Here is a 19,735-nt window from a genome sequence, read left to right on the forward strand (position 1 = left end):
TCTCTTAATGCTAAAAAGATACAGTTAAAAATTTTGGTGTGTATCATTTGGCTGAAACCAAGCCTTGTAATAACTTCAGGTTAGACCAGTTGGTTTTTATTTATTTATTTTTTCATTTTTCTTTATTAAGAAATTTTCTACTCCACATACTATCCACAACACCCCCTTCTCCCACCCCCAGCCCTCTTTCCCAAGCTACCCCGTAACCCCACATCCCCCAAATCGAGGTCTCCCATGGGGAGTCAGCAGAGTCCAGCACACTGAGCCTAGGCAGGTCCAAGCCCCTTCCCACTGCACCAAGACTGTGCAAGGTGTCACACCATAGGCACCAGATTCAAGAAGCTTGCCCAAAGACCAGGGACAGATCCTGATCCCCCTGCCTTGGTGCCCCCCAAACAGTTTGAGCCAAACAACCATCTTCCATATCCAGAGGACCTATTCCAGTCCCATGGGGGCTCCACAGCCACCAGTCCACAGTTCATGGGCTTCCATTAGTGTGGCTGGTCATCTCTGAACATCCTCCCATCATGATCCAACGTTGCTCACCTACAGTATCTCTCCTCTCTCTCATCAACTGGATTCCCCGATCTTGGTATGATGCCTGGCCGTGGATCTCTGTATCTGCCTCCATCTTAGACCAGTTGTTTGGACAATAACTTTAAGATGAAAAAATAAACACAGAAAACAATCTAATGTCTATAAGCAAGTGTTGCAACTCTGGGGGGACGGAATACTGACTGTTCAGTGGAGTAAGGCAGAACCCCAAGCTGCTAGGACAGCCCTGGCAGCTGGAGCTGCAAAGGGACAGACAGCTCAGCTCCAGAGGGAAAGGTGTCCTGACTGCTTGAGAGAGTCGGGCAATACCTTGAGCTGCTAGGACAGCTCAGCTCTGGAGGAAAAGGTATCCTGGCTGTTTGGGAGTCAGGCAATTCCTGGAGTTGTGGTGTGGTGGGGATGGTCTCACCACAGGATATAGCAATCCTGCACTTCTGGAGAGCCGCTACAGCTGAGCTTTGCTCAGGCCCCACTTAAGGCGGCTTTCCAGCAGAGCTCTGCTTCTTCAGACCAAGATGTTGCTTCTTTGGCTTCACTCTGCTACAGGGGACACCCTTGCGTAAATGTAACAATCTCCTCCAGCTCCAGAGAAAAATTGTTACTTTTTCTGCTCCACCTTGCTTAGTCCCCTAAGGGAAAGTCTACAAGTTTTTTTCTGTTGAGTTCACTAAGGGATGTCTTAGGTTCTTTTTTGCACTGGTACATGAAGATCCTCACACCCAAGACTCTTGAGAAAAAGATTTTGGGGGAAGGAGGAGTCCAGGAAAATGACTGACTCTTCCAGGGTGGGAAAGAACCGCCGACAACTGGAAAAGGGTGGTTTATATAGGATCTCTTGGGAGTGAAGTTTCTCCCAGGAGAATTTTTCTATCCAGAGACTGGTTAGTTTTATTGGTCGGGGCCAGAGATGGCCCTGATTTTAGAGCCAAACTGTGTTTCTTTCACTGGCCTTTCATAGTGTTTTGGTTCTAATTCTAAGGCCAGGGCATATTTCTTTTACTGACTCTGATGCCAGGGACAAAGTGTGTTTCTTTGGCACTGGTTTTAGAGTGAGGGCATGTTTCTTTGGTTCTGAGTTCAGGGATAAAGTGTTTCTCTGACTCGGGTCCCAGATCTAGCCTGTTTTTCTTTCCCTGATTCTGGGCTCCAGGGTCAGGGTAGGTTTCTTTAGCTAGCCTCTTTTCCCTACAGTGTTCATAAGGACACATAGTTGAGGTTAAAAATACAAAGCAACCCAACTGTTAAGATTGTTTGTTGATTAGAGGTGATGATTAACTCCTTGTACCCATTCCTACTCTCAATATCTTGATGTAAGAAACTAGTAATAGATGGATATACACTGTAAAGATGTACACTACAGCTGACTGATTGTCTTTTATGTACAAAAGTTAGGTTTGAGATTCCTTGTAAGATTATCTTTCAAGATAGACAGTAGAATTCTTGCTTGGTAGCCACAGTATGTGGCCTGCCAGCAAGGGAGTTGGCTGTGAGAAGATGCTTTCTGTCTGCTCATGTTCTGTTAATCTGTAATAAGTTACTTCAATGTAAATGTATATGGGATATTGGGAAGATTTTGTTTTAAATCATGTAAGAAAGGTGAAAAACATGCTACCTCTACTCTTTAGGAATTAACAAAATCGCTGTATGGGATAGAGATTAGAAGAACAGATATTTTTTTTTTTTTAAACAAGAATCCTTGTGGAAAATGATTGTTTTACTGAGGGGGCCCTGTGGCCATCCCATGACTTTGGTCACAGGACACCTTAGGCACACTTTGTATTATTGTATATTGTATATTGCATACAATGCTTAATGGAAGACTACAGTCATGGAGACAGGTGGTGCTCCCCTTCAGTAGGACATGTAAATTAGGTTAGGGACTTTGGTATGAGGAAATACGTTATGTTACAATCTATGCATATGCTTTTGTACAGCTGTGTACTGCAGCAGGTGGACCTGCCCTTCTACCGGTGTCCTATGCAGTCAGCATGTGTCTTGTGTGGTCAGAATATGTCCCCAATCCATTGGCAGGTGCTCCCATTCCCTCAGCAGGTGGACCTGCGACTCTGCAGATGGTTTTGCCTCTCTCCAAGTGTCCTGTGACCTTAGCAGGTGCCCTGTGCCCTCAGCAGTTGTCTCAGGCCCTCTGAAGGTCTTATGTCTAGGAGTCTCCACATCCTCATAAGTTGACCCTGGTCTTAAACAGGTAGTCTTGCCTCCCAGCAGGTGTCTTGTGACTTCTGCAGGTGTTCCAGAACCTCTGCATGTGTCCTTTGTCCTCTATAGATTTACCCATGACCTCACCAGTTTGTCTTGGTCCTCAGCAACTAGTCCCTATCCTCAGCAGGTGGTCCTGACCCTCACAACATGTCATTTTCCCTCAGCAGATGTACTTGGCTCTCTTCTGGTGTCTTTCATCTCTATGTAGCTGTTCCTATCACCTCAACATGTGTTTCCAGTTCTGAATAAGTGTTCCTGCTCCTAAAATGTGTCCTACAATCTCAGCAGATTGTTGTGCCCCTCTGCAGGTGTACTGTGCCTCAAGGAGTATCCCTGCCACTCACATGGCTCTGGACTTCTCCAGGTGGCCCCGACATCTAATAGGCATCCTCTGCCCTCAACAGGTTGTCCTGTTCATCAACAGGTGGCCAGTCCCCTTAAAGAGATCCTTTGCCCTCAGAATGTGGTTCCGCATTTCAGCAGGTATCCTGTGCCCTCAGCGGGTGGCCCTGCCACTCAGCAGGCATTCTGTGTCCTCAGGAGTTGAATCTGACCCTCTGCAGGCATCCTATGACCTCAGATGGTGTTCTGTGACTATAACAGGTGATCCTGGTCCTCAGCAGGTTTCCCTGGTCTTTAAAAGGTGTCCTGTGCATTCAGCAGTTTCCCTTGTCCCTCTGCAGATGTCCTGTGCCATGAATAAATGACCCTGCCTTTCTGCAGATGTTCTGTGTTTTCTGCAGGTTCCCCTTTCCCTTTGCAGGTTTCCTGTGCCCTCAGCTGGTAGCCCTATTCATTAACAAGTGTCCTGTGCCCTTAGCAGTGAACCCTGTTCCTTAACATGTGTCTTATTCCCTTAACAGGCAATCCTACCCCTTCTGCAGGTGTCCCATGTCCTGAACATGTGACTTCTCCCCCTTTGAAGGTTTCTTGAGTCCTCTCTAGGAATCCTGTGTCCCTTCCCTCAGGTGACCCTTGAACTCAGGACGTAGCCCTGTTCTTTAACAAGTATTCTGTGCCCTTAGTAGGGGATCCTGCCCCTCTGAGGTTGTCCTGGGTTATCTATAGGTGTTCTCTGCACTCAACATGTGATCCAGCCCTTCTGAAGGTGTCCTGTCCTCTCAGTAGGTGTCCTACATCCTCAGCATGTGTCCTGTGCCCTCTACAGATTCCCCTTCCCTTCTAGAGGTGTCCTATGACCTTATTAGATGGCCTTTCCCTTCTGTAGGTGTCCTGTGTCCTCAAGATGTGACCCTGCCCCTCAGAAGGTGACAATGCCATCTGGAGGCATCCTGTGTCTTCTGGTGGTCTGTGCCATCAGCAGGTGGCCCTGCCCTTCTCTAGGTATCCCGTACCCTTAGTAGGTGACTCTTCTCCTGAGCATGTGTTTTGTGCACTCAACAGGTGACCAAATCTGTCAACATGTGATCATGCCCCTCAGCAGATGACCTTATCCCTTTGGAGGTATCCTTTGTCTTCTGCAAGAGTCCTGTGTAGTCACAGGACACAGTAAGTTGCTTGTGTGGTTAGAAGATGTTCCTAAGCCATTGGCAGGTGTTCCCATTCCCACATTAGGTGGCCCTGCCACTCTGCACATGGCATTGCCTCTCTCCAAGTGTCCTGAGACCTTAGCAGGTGGCCTGTACCCTCAGTAGTTGTCCCAGACCTTATGCATGTGTCCTGTGTCCTCTGTAGATGTCCCCATGCCATCACCAGTTATCACTGGTACTCAACAGTGGCCTTACCTCTTGGAACATGTCCTTTGTCCTCAGCAGATCCCCTTGCCCCTCTTCTAGTGTCTTCTGTCTTTATGTAGGTGTCTCCATGACCTTGGCAGGTGTTTCTGGTATGAATAAATGTTCCTGCTCCTTAAATGTGTCCTACAACCTCAGCAGGTAGCCAAGCCCCTGTCCAGTGCCATCAAGCTGTATCCTTACCCCTCACCCCCAGGTCTGGTCTTCTGCAGATGGCTCTGACATTTAATTTGTGTCTTCTATCTTCAACAGGTGGCTGGGCCCCTTAAAGGTATCCTGTGCCTTCAGCGTGTGGCCCTGCCACTCAGCAGGTGTCCTGTGACCTCAGCAAATTTCCCTGGCATTCTGTATGTGTCCTGTGTCCTCTGTAGGTGTCCTATGCCCTTAGCAGGTTACCCTTGCCCTCTTCAGGTATCCTGTGCCCTCAGTAGGTGTCCTTGGTCCTCTATAGTTGTCCTATGCCCTCAGCAGGTGGCTCTACTCTTCTTCAGGTGTCTGTGTCCTCAGCAGGTGACCCTGACATTCTGGAGTAGTTCTATGTCCTCTCAAATGACCCTGCCCCTTTCTAGGTGTTCTGTGACTTTGGCAGGTGTCCTGTGCCCCCAGCAGGTGACCTTGGCCCTATGCATGTGTCCTGTTGGTGACCTGTGCCATGAACAGGTGACCCTGTGCTTTTGGAGGCTCCTCTGTAGGAGCCCTGTGCCCTCACTAGGTGACCTTTGCCCTCTGTAGGTGTCCTGTGCATTCAGCAGGTGGCTCTGCTCTTCTGCAGGTGCCCATGGGTCCTTGGCAGGTGGTCCTGACATTCTGAATGTGTCCTGTGTCCTCTCAATAACCCTTCCCAACCAGGTGTCCTGTATACTTAGCAGGTGTCCTGTGCCCTCAGCAGGTGTCCTCTGTGCCCTCAGCAGGTGTCCTTGGTCCTCTGTAGTTGTCCTCTACCCTCAGGAGGTGGCTCGACTCTTCTGTAGGTTTCCATATGTCCTCAATAGGTGATATTGATGTTCTGTAGGTGTCCTGTGCACTTAGCAAATGTCTTGTGCCCTCACTAGGTGCCTCAACCCTACTGCAGGTATTTTAGGTCCTCTGTGGCTGTCCTGTGTTCTTGGCAGCTGTCTTGTGCCCTCAGCAGTTGATGCTGCCCCTATGCATGTATCCTCAGTCCTCTGTAGGTATCCTGTACCCTCACAGCAGGCCCTGTTACTTAACAGATGTCCTGTGCCATGAATAGGTGACTCTGACCATTTACAGGTGTCCTGTGTCCTCTGCAGGTGTCCTGTGCCCTCTCAGGTGACTCTGCCCCTCTTTCAGTGTTCTGTGCCCTCAGCAACTCTCTCTCCTCCTTAACACATGTTCTGTGCACTCAACAGGTGACTCTGACCCTCTGCAAGTGTCCTGTGCTTTCTATAGGTGTCCTTTGCTCTTAGCAGGTGTCCTGTGTCCTCTGTAGGTGACCCTGCCCCTCTGTAGGTATCCTGTGTCCTCTGTAGGTGTCCTGTGCTTCTGCAGGTGACCCTGCCCTCAGCAGTGGTCCTGACATTCTGTAGATGTCCTCTGCCGTCAGCAGGTGTCTTATGTGGTCAGAAGATGTCCTAAGCAGTTGGCAGGTGTTCCCTGGCACCACCATATCTGAATGGAATGTCAGAAGTCAGAAAGCCAGAAGAGCTGCTTGACAAGGAAACAAAGCTGAGCCACCTTTGGTTTTCATCTCCACCTGCTGCATACTTGAGGGACTTTTAATACTTGTACAATGTGAGGATATTTGATTGATAGAAATTTTCTTATGAAACATTTATGCCTTCTCCCAGAAATGGTGCTTCTAATCTTCCCCAGGATAGTCCTGAACATACTACCCATCCTACTTTTAGGGAGATTTCCTTATCTACTTGAAAGTCTTCCTTATGCCTTGGAGGCATAAAAAGAAGCCAGAAGTCTATTCATAAAGCTATGAGACATTCTTGAAATATTTATCCCAGTACTTACACAGGAACAAGATATTCAAAAAAAGTAAACTCTGGCGGCCACTGCTGCTACTGTTTCTGGGATTACCATTTCATAATTGCTTACTACAGCTAGCACAGTGGAGACCCTGGCAGCAAAAGTAGCTACCACAGTTAGTTAATCTTTCATTCTATTGGGCTGATAAATTTAATTCAATAGTAATATACATTTGTATTGGCTTTGAAAATTATAAATTTATAAACTCAAGTTCCATTTGCTTTTGGGATACCATCTTACAAGTACTCCCGTTTGCAGTAAGGCTCGTTAAGGAAGGGAATGGCTCAGTTGCCTTTAGCCTACTGGCTATGGGTGGGATAAGACCTCAGTTGGTCTTTTCTGTGTCAAACACACAGATTGCAAGCCCAGTGCCACTTTGAGATCTTTGGCAGCAGTTAACTCTGCAGCTCACACACGATTGAGCCTGTATGATAATGAGTATTCAGAGACGGGTAATGCCTGGGGGGCGTTCACCAACCAAAGACAGAGCACTTGTGTGGCCTGGGCAGGCATCTCCATGACGGGTAAGGTGACCTGCTGATGTCCCATGCAACCTAAGTCAGAAGGTCATTTTTTAGTAGAAGGGGGACCTGTAGGGTCCTAGCCACTGTTTTGGGTAACTGTTGCCTTGCTTGCTGACCTTGACCTTAATATCCTCCCTATGCTAATTCCCTGCTGGGTTCCACCCACTTGAATGCTTAAAGGAAGTTTCTTGTTTGTATTTCCTGCATAATGGGCGTTAACAGCTTAGATGCAAGATTGTAAAACATCGATAGCAAACTTTTGCTCTCTGGGGTTCTTCCATTGTGCTGTAAGTCTGTATTTAAGACCTCTTCCCTCCTTCAATAAACAGCATTCGGCATTAAATTAAAAAAAGTAAACTAAAAATGTCAACAAGATTGGGTGGGCTAGAGGAGTCGGCCACAGTTCAGATTACAATTACATGGCATACACCTCTGCCCTACACAGAGACATATTAATGAGCAAAGAATAGAGTGGAAAGATGATAAAAGAAAGAGATGCCAGGAGCTCCTTTTCTGAGAAAAGTTAGCACATGCAGAGCCACTGTGGTGTCATATAACCAAGGAACATGAAAATGCCAGGATTAGACATATAGATAAATCCTATAAAGATATAAAATATAAACATTGTATTATACTGGAATTTGAATAATAAATGCAGCAGCTTTGGCCTGAGGATTTTTCTTGGGCACTCAGATCATTAAGAGTTAATAATAAAGTGCTTAGGACATGGCAAAATGCCCAGGGTTGCTTGAAGATTTTGTTTTGGTCTAGTGCCCTTGAAGCTACCAAAGCTACCAGCCTGAGAACAGGCTGTCATATGACTCTAGATTCTAAAAATTGTTTTATGGGGTTAATGAGTAAGAATAACTGTTTATTAATGATGTCAAAATTTGAGGGAAAATTATTAGAAATGGTAACTCTGTTCTGTCATAGTTTAGTAATGATGACCAAAGATGAGCAAAAGGAAGTGAAACACATGTCCAAAAACAAAAGTGATAGGATCTATGTTTTGGAACACCATGGATGTATCCCTGCCTACTAAATTCTGTATAAATAAAGTAGCATTCTGGCTGCTAGTCAGTCAGGCTGCAAGATTCTCCCAACCACCATGGCTTAGCTCATCTCCTTCCCTCACCAATTCCTTATATCTTCTGCTGGGTACTGTCTACCACTGGAGATGGCTCCCAACATCTACTTAATATTTTTTCAAACTGATGTAAATTACAGTTTATGATTACAAAACAAATAGGCAGTAGTAGAAGGAGTCCTTGTTAACTAAATAAATACATACTCCCAAATTAATCCTTGATGTATAAGTCATGCAAAAAGGTTTCACTCATATGTGCTCACATTTTATTAGAAGACACAATAGTTGTTATACTATCAAACAATGCACTTATTAGTGAGAACATACCTTATACTTTAACTTATTCTAATTAAAGAACTACAGAGATAAGCATGAGCTCCACCCAGGCTGGTGTCACACACTCTAGAAGCTAGCAATATTTTACCTGCTGATCTTAGTCACTCAAAACAGCACTTCGGCAATACTTTCTACCTATTGCTGCAAAGCATTAAAATTCCACTTAGAACATATCAACAGTTTACAGGACACATTTGACTTAACAGCAAAAGGCAGAATGCCATTACAATTATTTTTTTTAAGTCCAATTATGGTTTATTAGTCATAATATTCAGTTATAACTAGCTCTTCCTGAAACTGTGATTTATAACTCACACAGTAACATATATATCTTAACATAGGGATAGCTCAGTCACTGTAAATTTCCCATAAAACCCTGGTCCTGTCTATAGTACATTATGGACTAAATTATGTGGTGGTGGAATATTAGTTTAGGATGGGTTACATGTATGCTGTGGAATATTTGTTTATTGATGCAATGATGTGTTACATTCTTTTATGTTGCATTTGTTTAACTTTATAAAGCTGGGTTACTTTGCTTGCCCAAAATACCTGATTGGTCTAATAAAGAGTGGAATGCACAGTAGTTAGGAGAGAGAAATAGGTGGGGCTGGTGGGCAGAGAGAATAAAGAGGAGGAGATATGTAAAAAAGGAGAGGAGTGAGAAAAGAAGGAAAGGAGGATGCCAGAGGCCAGCCACCCAGCCACCCAGTCAGCTACAGAATAAGATGGAAAGAAAGATATATAGAATAAGGAAAAGTAAAAAGGCCAGAGGCAAAATGTAGTTAAAGAGAAATGGGATAATTTAAGTTAGAAAAGTTGAGTGGTAACAGGCCAAGCTAAGGCTGGGTATTCATAATTAGACTAAGTCTCTGTGTATTTATTTGTAGATTAATGTGGCTTCTTCTATTAGGATTTGTGTAGGCAGATAGTAGTTTCCTGTCAACTCTTTGAAAGCTGTGCTGGAAATTGCTCTATAGATCAGGCTGGCCTCAAATTCATAGAGATCTTCCTGCCTCTGCCTACTGAGTACTGGTTGAAAGGAGTGGACCACCACTGCCCAGATCTATTTTTTGTTTAAAGATTTTTTTGTTTTTATGTGTATTGACATTTTGCCTGCATGTATATGTGTGAGGGTGTCAGACATCCGGGAACTGATGTTTTGGGTGCTGTGGATTGAACCTGGGCCCTTTGGAAAAGCAGTTACTTAACCTCTGAGCCATCTCTCCAGCCCCTGGGTTATTTCTAATATTCATTCCAGCTGATGATATACAGCTCAGACTTAACTTTATTAGAGTCCAATCATGCCTAATGTGTGAGCTGAATGAGTCAGCCAGGTCTATTTGGCATGGGACAACCTGAATGGCATGAGAACATGGTTGTTTAAGATTTATTTTTATTTATGTGTATGGGGGGGGGTGTCTGTTTGTGTGGATTTTACATACGTGAGGCTGTTCTGGGCCAGAAGACTCTGTCAGATATTCTGCAGCTGGAATTTGAGGCAGCTGTAAGCCACCCAACACCTGTCCTGGGTCCCAAACAAGGGTCTTCTTGAAGAGCAGCAAATGCTCTTAGCTACTCTGATGATTCTTGTGGCCCTGAACTTCCTACATCTACAAGGCTCCTCTTGGGAAGAGAGCCTGAGAAGCCCAGGCTTGAGCTTCCAAAGAAGGGTGATTCTAGAGTCTGTCCACACCAGAGTCTCTGGCTCTTATGACTGAGAATTACTGACCTCTCACTAGAGCAGTGGTTCTCAACCTTCCTAATGCTGCAACCCTTTAGTACAGTTCCTCATGTCCTGGTGACTCTCTCAACAATAAAATTATGTTTGTTGCTACTTCGTAAGTGTAATTTTGCTACTGTTATAAATTGTATGTAAAAAAAAAATCTGAGTTTTCCTGTTGTCATAGGCAACCCCTCAAAAGGGTCATTTGACCTGAAAGGAGTCAAGCCCCACAAGTTGAGAACTACTGCACTTTGGGGTCAGGATGATTGACACAGGAAGTGACTTATGGTCAGCGTAAGGACAAAGAGTAATCTAGGGGAACTTCCTTGGCTAAGTAGAGAGGCTGAATGGCCATCTATGAGGTATTGATCTCCTGAATTTGAGCTGTTATATGAGATGAGACACACAATAGGTTTGTGAAACCAGGACAAATAATATAAAATGTCTCATTTGTAAGCTTTTTTGCTGACTGTTGTTGAAATGACATTTTGGATTTGTTATATTAAATAAAATACATTGGATATTCTACCTAGTTTTCTCATTACTGTTCTTATTAAATTATTTTTATTATGATTATTATTGTGATTATTGGTTGGGTTTCTTTGAGACAGGATTTCTCTGTGTAGCCCTTCCTTCCTTCCTTCCTTCCTTCCTTCCTTCCTTCCTTCCTTCCTTCCTTCCTTCCTTCCTTCCTTTTCTTTTTTATTTTTGAGACAGTGTTTCTCTGTGTAGCTTTTGGTGCCTGTCTTGCTGTCCTGGCTCTCGCTCTGTAGACCAGGCTGGCCTCGAACTCACAGAGATCCACCTGGCTCTGCCTCCCGAGTGCTGGCATTAAGTTCATGCCTTACCACTGGCTGGCTTGCATGCAGTTTCTTAAAACATTCTCAACTAGGCACATGATTGTCCTATAAGGGACTAGATTAATACCATAAGGGAAGGGGCCATGGTATGTATTGTCCTGTACCCTGCTGGTACTTTGATGAGGGCATAGTGGGTTGAAATGGTGTTAGCTGGTGACTCAACACTTAATAGTCACCCTTTCCCTCACCTCAGGACCCTTTTGGATGGCTTGCTATTTCTAAGGGAATGTGATCTGATTTAAATGTTATACACACATATACACATGTATACTCCCCTCAGGCCTAACATTAGTGAGAAAGCAAAAGGTCATGAGATGAAGCATATGGAGTCTGTCTTGTCTTTGTTTTCAGGAGCTGTTCTTGGTCTCACTGTATCCCCAAAACGTTTCATTCTGACAAGTCTAGGGACATATTCTGACCTTTGTCAAACCAAGAATGAGCAAGATCTGCAGACTCCAGCGGCTGAGACTTTCTGCTTCCACCATTCTGTCCCATTGTCTCTTTGCTCATGACAGGGCTCCCTATTATACCCAGCACAGGGCCACCCAGAGTTGAAACATTGTCCAGCCTCCTTAGATCTGGTTCAGCTACAAAATACTGCCTGAAGGGATATAAACAGAAGTGTCAAGTGACTTTGGGAACCCCTACTTAAAGGGCAGGGCCTCCTCTCTGTTTCTGTGGCTGGAAGGCCTGACACTCAAGTGGCTACCTTAGGTCATAATGAATTAGGAGGCTCCTATGTCAAGATGGTAGGCAGTACTGCTCAGTCACTATAGGAGTCCCTAAACGATCACCGGAGTTTTTGTTTTTGTTTTGTGTTTTGTGTTTTGTGGTGTGTGGTGTGTGTGTGTGTGTGTGTGTGTGTGTGTGTGTGTGTGTGTGTGTGCTGGAGAGGAAACCCAAGGTCTTGTGATGCTTGGCAAGAACTCTATCACTGATCCACCTGATCCCTGATCCCCCCATCCCACCATGGACTTTTTGTCAGGAAAGAAAGTCTTAGAAAGTTGGCGCTGTGTCAACTAGACACATGGTCATATTGTGACCTGAGGACTGGTGTCTCCCTGCTTTCAACTGCTGTCCCTGGAAGGAACAACTCAACTACTTTCAGGGCAGAACACTCAAGTGCTTTCTAATTTATTTTACATGTGTTATTTAGGTGTGTCTGTGTGTGCACCTGCACACATACATGCACACATACATGCACAAACACATGCTCCAGTGGGAATCAGAGGACAATTTGTACGTGTTGGTTCTCTCCTTTCTCTCAGGTCTTCAGGGTTGGCCACATGCACTTTACCACATGGGCCACCTCACTAGACCCATCCAGTACTTATAGCACAAGGTCAGCTCCAAGATGACTTGATTTCTTCACCCTTCGGTATTGATTTAAAAATACAATTGGCAAGACCTTCAAAAGGCACCAGTTTAGAAAGGTTCCGCAGAACTGGGTGAGAACAAATACTTCCTCCTTCATTACTCCATGGCCTGTTTTTTCCTCAGAGGCTGCCATCACCCTCAGCTGCTTGATCTATCCCTTGCTGCTGACTTCCACATGGAAACCTTAAGAGGAAAAAAAGATGCAGCTCCCAGGGCACTGTGTGATCTAATAGAATACTAATGGCATCCCTGTCTATCTATCAAATCAACAAGTCTTATCTATTCATCTGAAGAACTCTGTCTTAATGATCAGCATGATTCCACACTGGAATTGCATGGATATTATGGCTCATATTAAACTGTTCAAGACTTCAGTCAATTGCCAGTCACTCATTTCCTTAGCTTTCCCCTTCCTGGTATAAAATGCAGAATGAGCAGACAGCTGGGGCAGGTGCTGTAGGAACACCAGTTCTACAAGGCCACAAAGGACAGCTCCCTGAGTGCATTACAAAGAGCCCAGAAGGACAAGTGAGGGCCCGTGTTTAATTACTTGTTGCACCAAAAATTTAAAAAAAAATGAAATAAAGGCTAGAGTGTTAGTACTTAGTTGTGAATTCAGACTGTTTTCTGTAAAGATGAGGGTATGGGTCACCACAGCTGCAAGCATGTAATATGTTCCATGTACCAGGTATGCAAAGACCTGCAGATGTATGATTCACTAAACCTCTCTAATGGTATGCTGTGTTCTGTAATAAATTTGTTAATGACATCATTATTCATCTATGATGAAAAAACTGACTCCTATTCAATTCATCTAAAGCACAGTGTTCAAGGATAATCAGACTACAACCCACAGCCCCAGAGAAGCGAGGAAACAAGAAGGACCCTAAGAGGGATGTACAGATCACCTGGGGAAGGGGAAACAGAGGAGATCATGATGAGTAAGCTGGGGATAATGGGCGGCAATAGAGGGGAGGGTGATGGAGAATGAGAACATGAGGGAACCGGATGGTCAAGCGGGGGGGGGGGGGCGAGGGACAGAGTGGGAGAACAATGAACGAGATATCTTAATAGAGGGAGACATGATGGGTTAGGGAGAAACCTGGTGCTAGGAAAATTCCCAGCAATCCATAAGGACGACCCCAGATTGGACTACTAGCAACAGTGGTGAGGGTGACTGAACTGGCCTACCCTGGTAATCAAAGTGGTAAATACCCTAACTGTCATCATAGAGACTCCATCCAGTAAATGATGGAAGCAGATGCAGAGATCCACAGCCATGTACCAGGCTGAGCTCTGGGAGTCCAGCCGAAGAGAGGGAAGAGGGATCACATGAGCAAGGGGTGTCAAGACCATGACGGGGAGAGAACAGTCAGAGGCATCTGGAGGAGTTAGAGCAGTGAGAGAAATAGTACATTGAACATGGCCAGCAGACTGAACTTGGCCATGAAAGTAGAGAGGGAGAAGAGAGGAAGAGAAGAGAGACAGTCAAGAGGGGGCCCACAAGCCAAAAGTAGAGGACCAAGAAAAAAAGAAAGACAGTGAGAAGAACCAAGACAGCACATAGCTGAAATGTCTGGGCTATACAGGAATGAGAAGCTGGGAGAAGTAAAAAAAGGCCCTGGCTGGTGAGGTTTAGGGATGAGAAGAGCAGAGAGGAGATACTGGTATTGAGAGAGCCTGGCTGTCAGGGTGAGCTTTGATTTGCTAATAGGCATCACAGTCTGCCATTTGTCCCAGGTTTTTGGGACCTGACTCTGGGTTCAGTTCCCAATCCATATTAGCCTATGACTCCAGTTCAAGGAGATCCAGTGTTCTCTGGCTGCCAGACACATATGTGGTACACATAAACTAATGTTGGCACAAATACATGCACATAAGTAAATATAAGTGTTTTTCTTTATTTATGTATTTATGTATGTATGTATGTATTTATTCATTTATTGAGACAGTTTCACGTACTTTATATTTCTGGCTGGCCTTGAACTTGCTATATAGACCAAGTTGCCTGTGAACTCATAGAGGTTTATCTGCCTCTGTTCCCGAGTGGTGGGATTAAAGGTGTGAACCATCACACCTAGCCAAAAAAAATTTTTTTTAAGAGCCTGGTAGCAGTGGCCCATGATTTTAATCCCAGCACTTGGGAGGCAGAGGCAGTTAGCCTGCTCTACAGAGCTAGTTCCAGGACAGCCAAGGCTACACAGAGAAACAATGTCTCAAAATATGAAAATAAATTTTTTTTTCTAAAGAAATGACCCTGCAGCTAGTTGAAAAACCAACCCACTAAGCCGGGTGGTGGTGGCACACACCTTTAATCCCAGCACTCAGAAGGCAGGGCAGGCAGATCTCTGTGAGTTCTGGAATACAGAGTGAGTTCCAGGAAAGGCTCTAAAGCTACACAGAGAAATCCTGTCTCGGAGAACCAAAAAAACAAAAAATAAAAAACAAAAAACAAAAACAAACAACAACACAAAAAAACCCCAACACACTATCTAAGCATTCAGTCCAGGAAGCCAAGCCACGCCTCTATGAAAACTGTCACGAAATGGCCAACACTTGGCCAATACTCAGTACTTACTAGCTTCCCAAATTTTTGCCTCCACTGGCTTTCCAGATTTTTGCTCAGACCCCTAGGCCAGGCCCTCTGGGATAATAAGCCTGCATTTGCACCATGACGGACTTATCAGTAAGACTCATGTGATCCAGGGCCTTCCCCTTTTATTCCAGGGAGAACCTTGGCATCCAGGCAGGAAATGGATTTTCTTATTGCAGGTTGCCTTCTCCTAAGGTCTCTAAGCAAGGAGACTTGGTCTGGGAATTCCTCCCCTCTGGTTATCCAGGAGAACAAGCTCATGGGCTTTTGGGAACCTTCAAATTTCACCTTAGCCCAAAATGAGAAGCAAGAGAGCTCAGAGCAATCATGCTCACAGAAAGGAGTGACCATGGAAGTTTCCCAGGCAGAAAAGGCCTGTTAGGCTTGTGCAATGGGCTCTGTCCTCCATGTCATTTATTTCCTCTGGTTTCAGGGATTTTGAGCTGCACCCTAACTCTCTGAACCTTCCTTGTTCAGGGAGGCAGCTTCTCCCTCCCTGGAATGATTTCCCCCAACATTGCCCTCCTCTTCACCACCAGACAGGAACCAAGGGATCTCAAAACTCAGTGTGGATCCCATGGTGATCCCAGTCTCCACAGCTTTCCCAAATTGACTCTCAGTCCTCAGAGCCACTGTAAGACACAGGTACCATGATTAGCTTGTCTACTGAGAAGATAGGGAAACTGAGTCACAGAGAAACCAAGGAGAATGTAGCCAAGAAGAAGGGAGGATTAAAATTCAAGCCCATGGTAGAAGGCTTATCCAGTATGCTCAAGGCTCTTGATCCAGTTCTCAGAACTGAAAAAAAGTTCCAACCAAAATGAAACACAGACAGACACACACCTGTGCAAGCTACAAAATCTTCAAACCCCAAGTACAGTTCTTTTCTTCCTCACTGTACCTTTCTGTAATCTTTCCAAATGAATATACAAATTCACGCTTAGGGGTACTTAAGCTCGATCCTAATTAATCTTAACAATAAAAACCTGGAGTCAAATATCACGGATAAAAGCTGAAAGATCAGAGAAGGAGAGTAGCCAGCCACTAGAGACTTCTTACCTCTATGAAATCTCAGACTAAATGGGGCAGAGATCCTCTCTCCATCCAACTTATATTCCTGTCTCCACCTCCCTAGTGCTGGAATCAAAGGTGTGAGGCACCACTCAGGGCTCTGTTTCTATTTTAGGATGGTTCTATCTTGTGTAGTCCAGGGTGGCCTTGAACTCCTGATCTTCCTGCTTCCTCCTCCCAAATGCTGGTATTACAGGTGTTTGCCACATCTGACTGGCCTCTATGGTTAACTAGTGGCTAGCTCTGCCCTCTGATCTCCAGGCTGGCTTTGTTTGTCAGAACACAAACAAAATATCACACAACAAGCTGCTCCATAGTAGAAAGATTCATTTGCATCAGAGGAATGAGGGTTCCTACTAATCTATTCTTGGTCCATTTTTGTCTCACAAGCTTGTGGGATTTCTAGACAATGAGATATGTAGGGGATCCCTGAGGGCTTTGTGGCCAGAATTCTAATGATCCAGGAAGAGACATGAATGAAATTCTGTCCAGCTCAACTGATGATCCATAAGTAGTTCAAACTTCTAGAGTCTGACACCAGGTAATTACTTTAACCATATTTAAGCACAACATAATTTTGGGATAAAAATTTTCTGATGACAATTAACTCAGACCAATGTGTATAACAAAGCCTAAGGCATGTTTACATTGAAACTCTTTACAAACTACCTATTTGTCGCTTCATAAAGATGGGTACTATTGAAATTCCTGCAGGTTGTTCTTTTTTAAATTTTCTTTCACCTTTCTTATTTTTACAAAGTATTATTTTGTATATGTGTGTATGTGGAGGTCTTAAGACAAAAAACCTTTACTTGTTGAGCCTTTTTGTAAGCCTTGAAATGCATTTTTATGTATTTTGTTGGTTTTTCCCCTTTTATTTTTCAATGTTTATGTCATTATTTTATGTATACAGGTGTTTGGCCTGCAGGTATGTTTGAGCACCACATGTGTTCCTGGTGCCTGAGGAGGCTATAAGAGTGTCTTTGAATGCTTGGAGAAATCCCTCAGCAGTTAAGAGCACTGGGGGCTCTTCCAAAGGTCCCGAGTTCAATTCCCAGCAACACTTAGAGGTTGCCCTCTTCTGGCCTGCAGGCACACATGCAAAAAGAACACTATATACATAATGAATAAATAAATCTTTAAAAAAAAAGAGTGTGTTTGAGCCTCTATACAGTTTCTGGGAATTGAACCCAGGTCCTCTACAATAACAGCCAGTGCTCTTAACTTTTGAGCCCACTTTTTATTTGTTTGTTTGATTTTGGAGAGAGTGTCTTACTATGTAGCTCTGGCTGTCCTGGAACTCAGCTATACACCAACCAAGCCTCAAACTCACAGACATCTACCTGCCTCTGCCTTCTGAGTGTTGGGATCAAAGACATGGGCCACCATGTCCTACTTCTGACTTTAATGTTTAAAGTGCTTACTGTACACTGGGCCTGTGCTAGCATTGAGGATGAGCACTAGACAACAAATCAAACCTCACACACTGCTTCCATCTCCCTGGAAGACAGACAGCAAGCAAAATGAAACACACCCAGCTTAGAGGGAGGCTCCTGTGTCAGAAGGGGTGAAGATGGTCAGATCAGCTGCAGCCCACAATGACACCAGTGCTGGGAGGCCTTGGCATTGTTACAGTCATGGCCATGGGGCTCAAGACAATTCCTGAAAGAGGGATGAGGTAAGAATTGACCAAGACCTGATACAGAACAGTGATGACCAGTCTGTGTTTTCCTAAAGCATGGGGAAAGATGATGCTCTGGATGACTCCCAGGGCATGCAGAGTGGTGACTAGAACTTGAGACTTGGACATTCTGCTCTAGATCCATTTCTGCTGGGCCACTGAATTGAGTGTCAAACTTGAAATTCATAAGTCTACCAGGTAGTATTTTAAAGATGTGTGAATGAGGTGTGAGACAATGCAGGGCAGCTGGGGGATTCTGTTGTCGCTGTATTTTAAACTGTGGTGTGTGTGTGTGTGTGTGTGTGTGTGTGTGTGTGTGTATGTGATATGTGTGTATATGTGTTTGTGTGAGCATGAGTGTTGTGGTCAGTGGATGGACTCAGGTGTCTGTGCTTACCTTCTACCTAGAGACGGTCTCTTTGAATTGTATTTTACTGTGTATAGGGAGAGGTTGTGCATGCCATTGCTTGCATGTTGAGATCAGAGGAGAACTCTGGGAGTCTACCCTCTCCTTCCAACTTTACATGAGCTCCAAGGAACAAACTTAGGTCATCAGGCTTCATGGCGAGTTCTTTCACCAGCTGAGCGATCCAAGTTGCTCCTCTTTATTGTGTTTGCCCCTGTGGGTGCCTGGAAAACTGGGCTGTGTTTCTATTGGTTCTCTTGTCTCTGTCTCCCAGCTCACCATAGGAACACTAGGATTAGAGATACAACAGCTTCCACACTCAGCCTTACATGGGTTCTGGGATTCAAATGTAGGACTCACGCTTGTGTGAAAAGCACTTTACCCAGTGAGCCATTTTCACAGCCTGGCTTGTTTCCTCTTCTTCTTTTACCTCCTCCTCCTCCTCCTCTTCTACAGTATTTCAAGACATGGTTGCTCTGTGTTGCCCTGGCTGTCCTGTCAACTGCTCTGTAGACCAGTCTGACTTGGCACTCACAGATATCTCCTGTCTCTGCCCCTGAGTACTGGGATCAAAGGTGTGTACAACCAATGCCCAGCGTCATTATTTTTTAAATGTCTGTTTATTTTTATGTGCATTGGCATTTTGCTTGCATGTATGTCTGTGTGAGGGTGCCAGACATCTGGGAAATGGAGCTACAGATAGTATTGAACTGCCATGTGAGTGTGGTAATTGAACCTGGGTCCTCAGGAAAAGCAGCCAGTGCTATTAACCACTGAGCCATCTCTCCAGTTCGAGTAATTCGAGTTACAGCTCGGTCCATCCCACTTTCTCTGAAATCCCATCCTGGAACTTTTCTCTTCGCTCTCTTCACAACTGTCCCTCACCTGGAACCCTCTGGGACCTGGGACTCCAGTCTCCATCGCCAGCTGCCTCTTACATTTTCTTAGCTACATCCAGCTTCCCGGGCGCTTCTGGATTTAGGATAAAAGAGCAGCAGCTGCTGTTCCTCGGCCACCATGGAGCGCCGCCCCACGTGCTGCTTCCTCTTCCACCGCGGAAGTCTGTCCAGAGAGGTTTCTCACATGGTGCTTTGCGCCTTCCCGCTACACTGCCACCTAGCGGCTGCTTTATGAAGTGCACCTAGGCCCTGCTAATATTTAAAAACAACAACAACAACAACAACAACAAAAAAAAAAAAAAAAAAAAAAAAAAACAAAAAAAAAAACCAATCCTCTGGTGGGTTTCTCAAAAGACAGTGAAGTACCGCACTTTCTCTATCTCAAGGCCAAAAAGAAAAAAACAACAGCAATGAGAAAATTCAGTATCTTTTGAATAAAGAGCATTGGAAACCAAAATCAACATGCCAAAGAAAAAAGACTGTTACTTCACTAAATCTATTACTGAAAATTCTAAGGTTAAACTTCTAATGACAAATTTAGTCAAAGCACATTCAAACTCAGGAAGTCAGCCAAATTACCCACCAGTTTCTCCAAAAGTCATAACTGTCCCCACCCAAATCAAACAAAAGCTCAGTCCTCCATGATTT

This window comes from Peromyscus maniculatus, chromosome 9 (genome assembly GCF_049852395.1).
Source record: "Peromyscus maniculatus bairdii isolate BWxNUB_F1_BW_parent chromosome 9, HU_Pman_BW_mat_3.1, whole genome shotgun sequence".
Taxonomy (NCBI): Eukaryota; Metazoa; Chordata; class Mammalia; order Rodentia; family Cricetidae; genus Peromyscus; species Peromyscus maniculatus.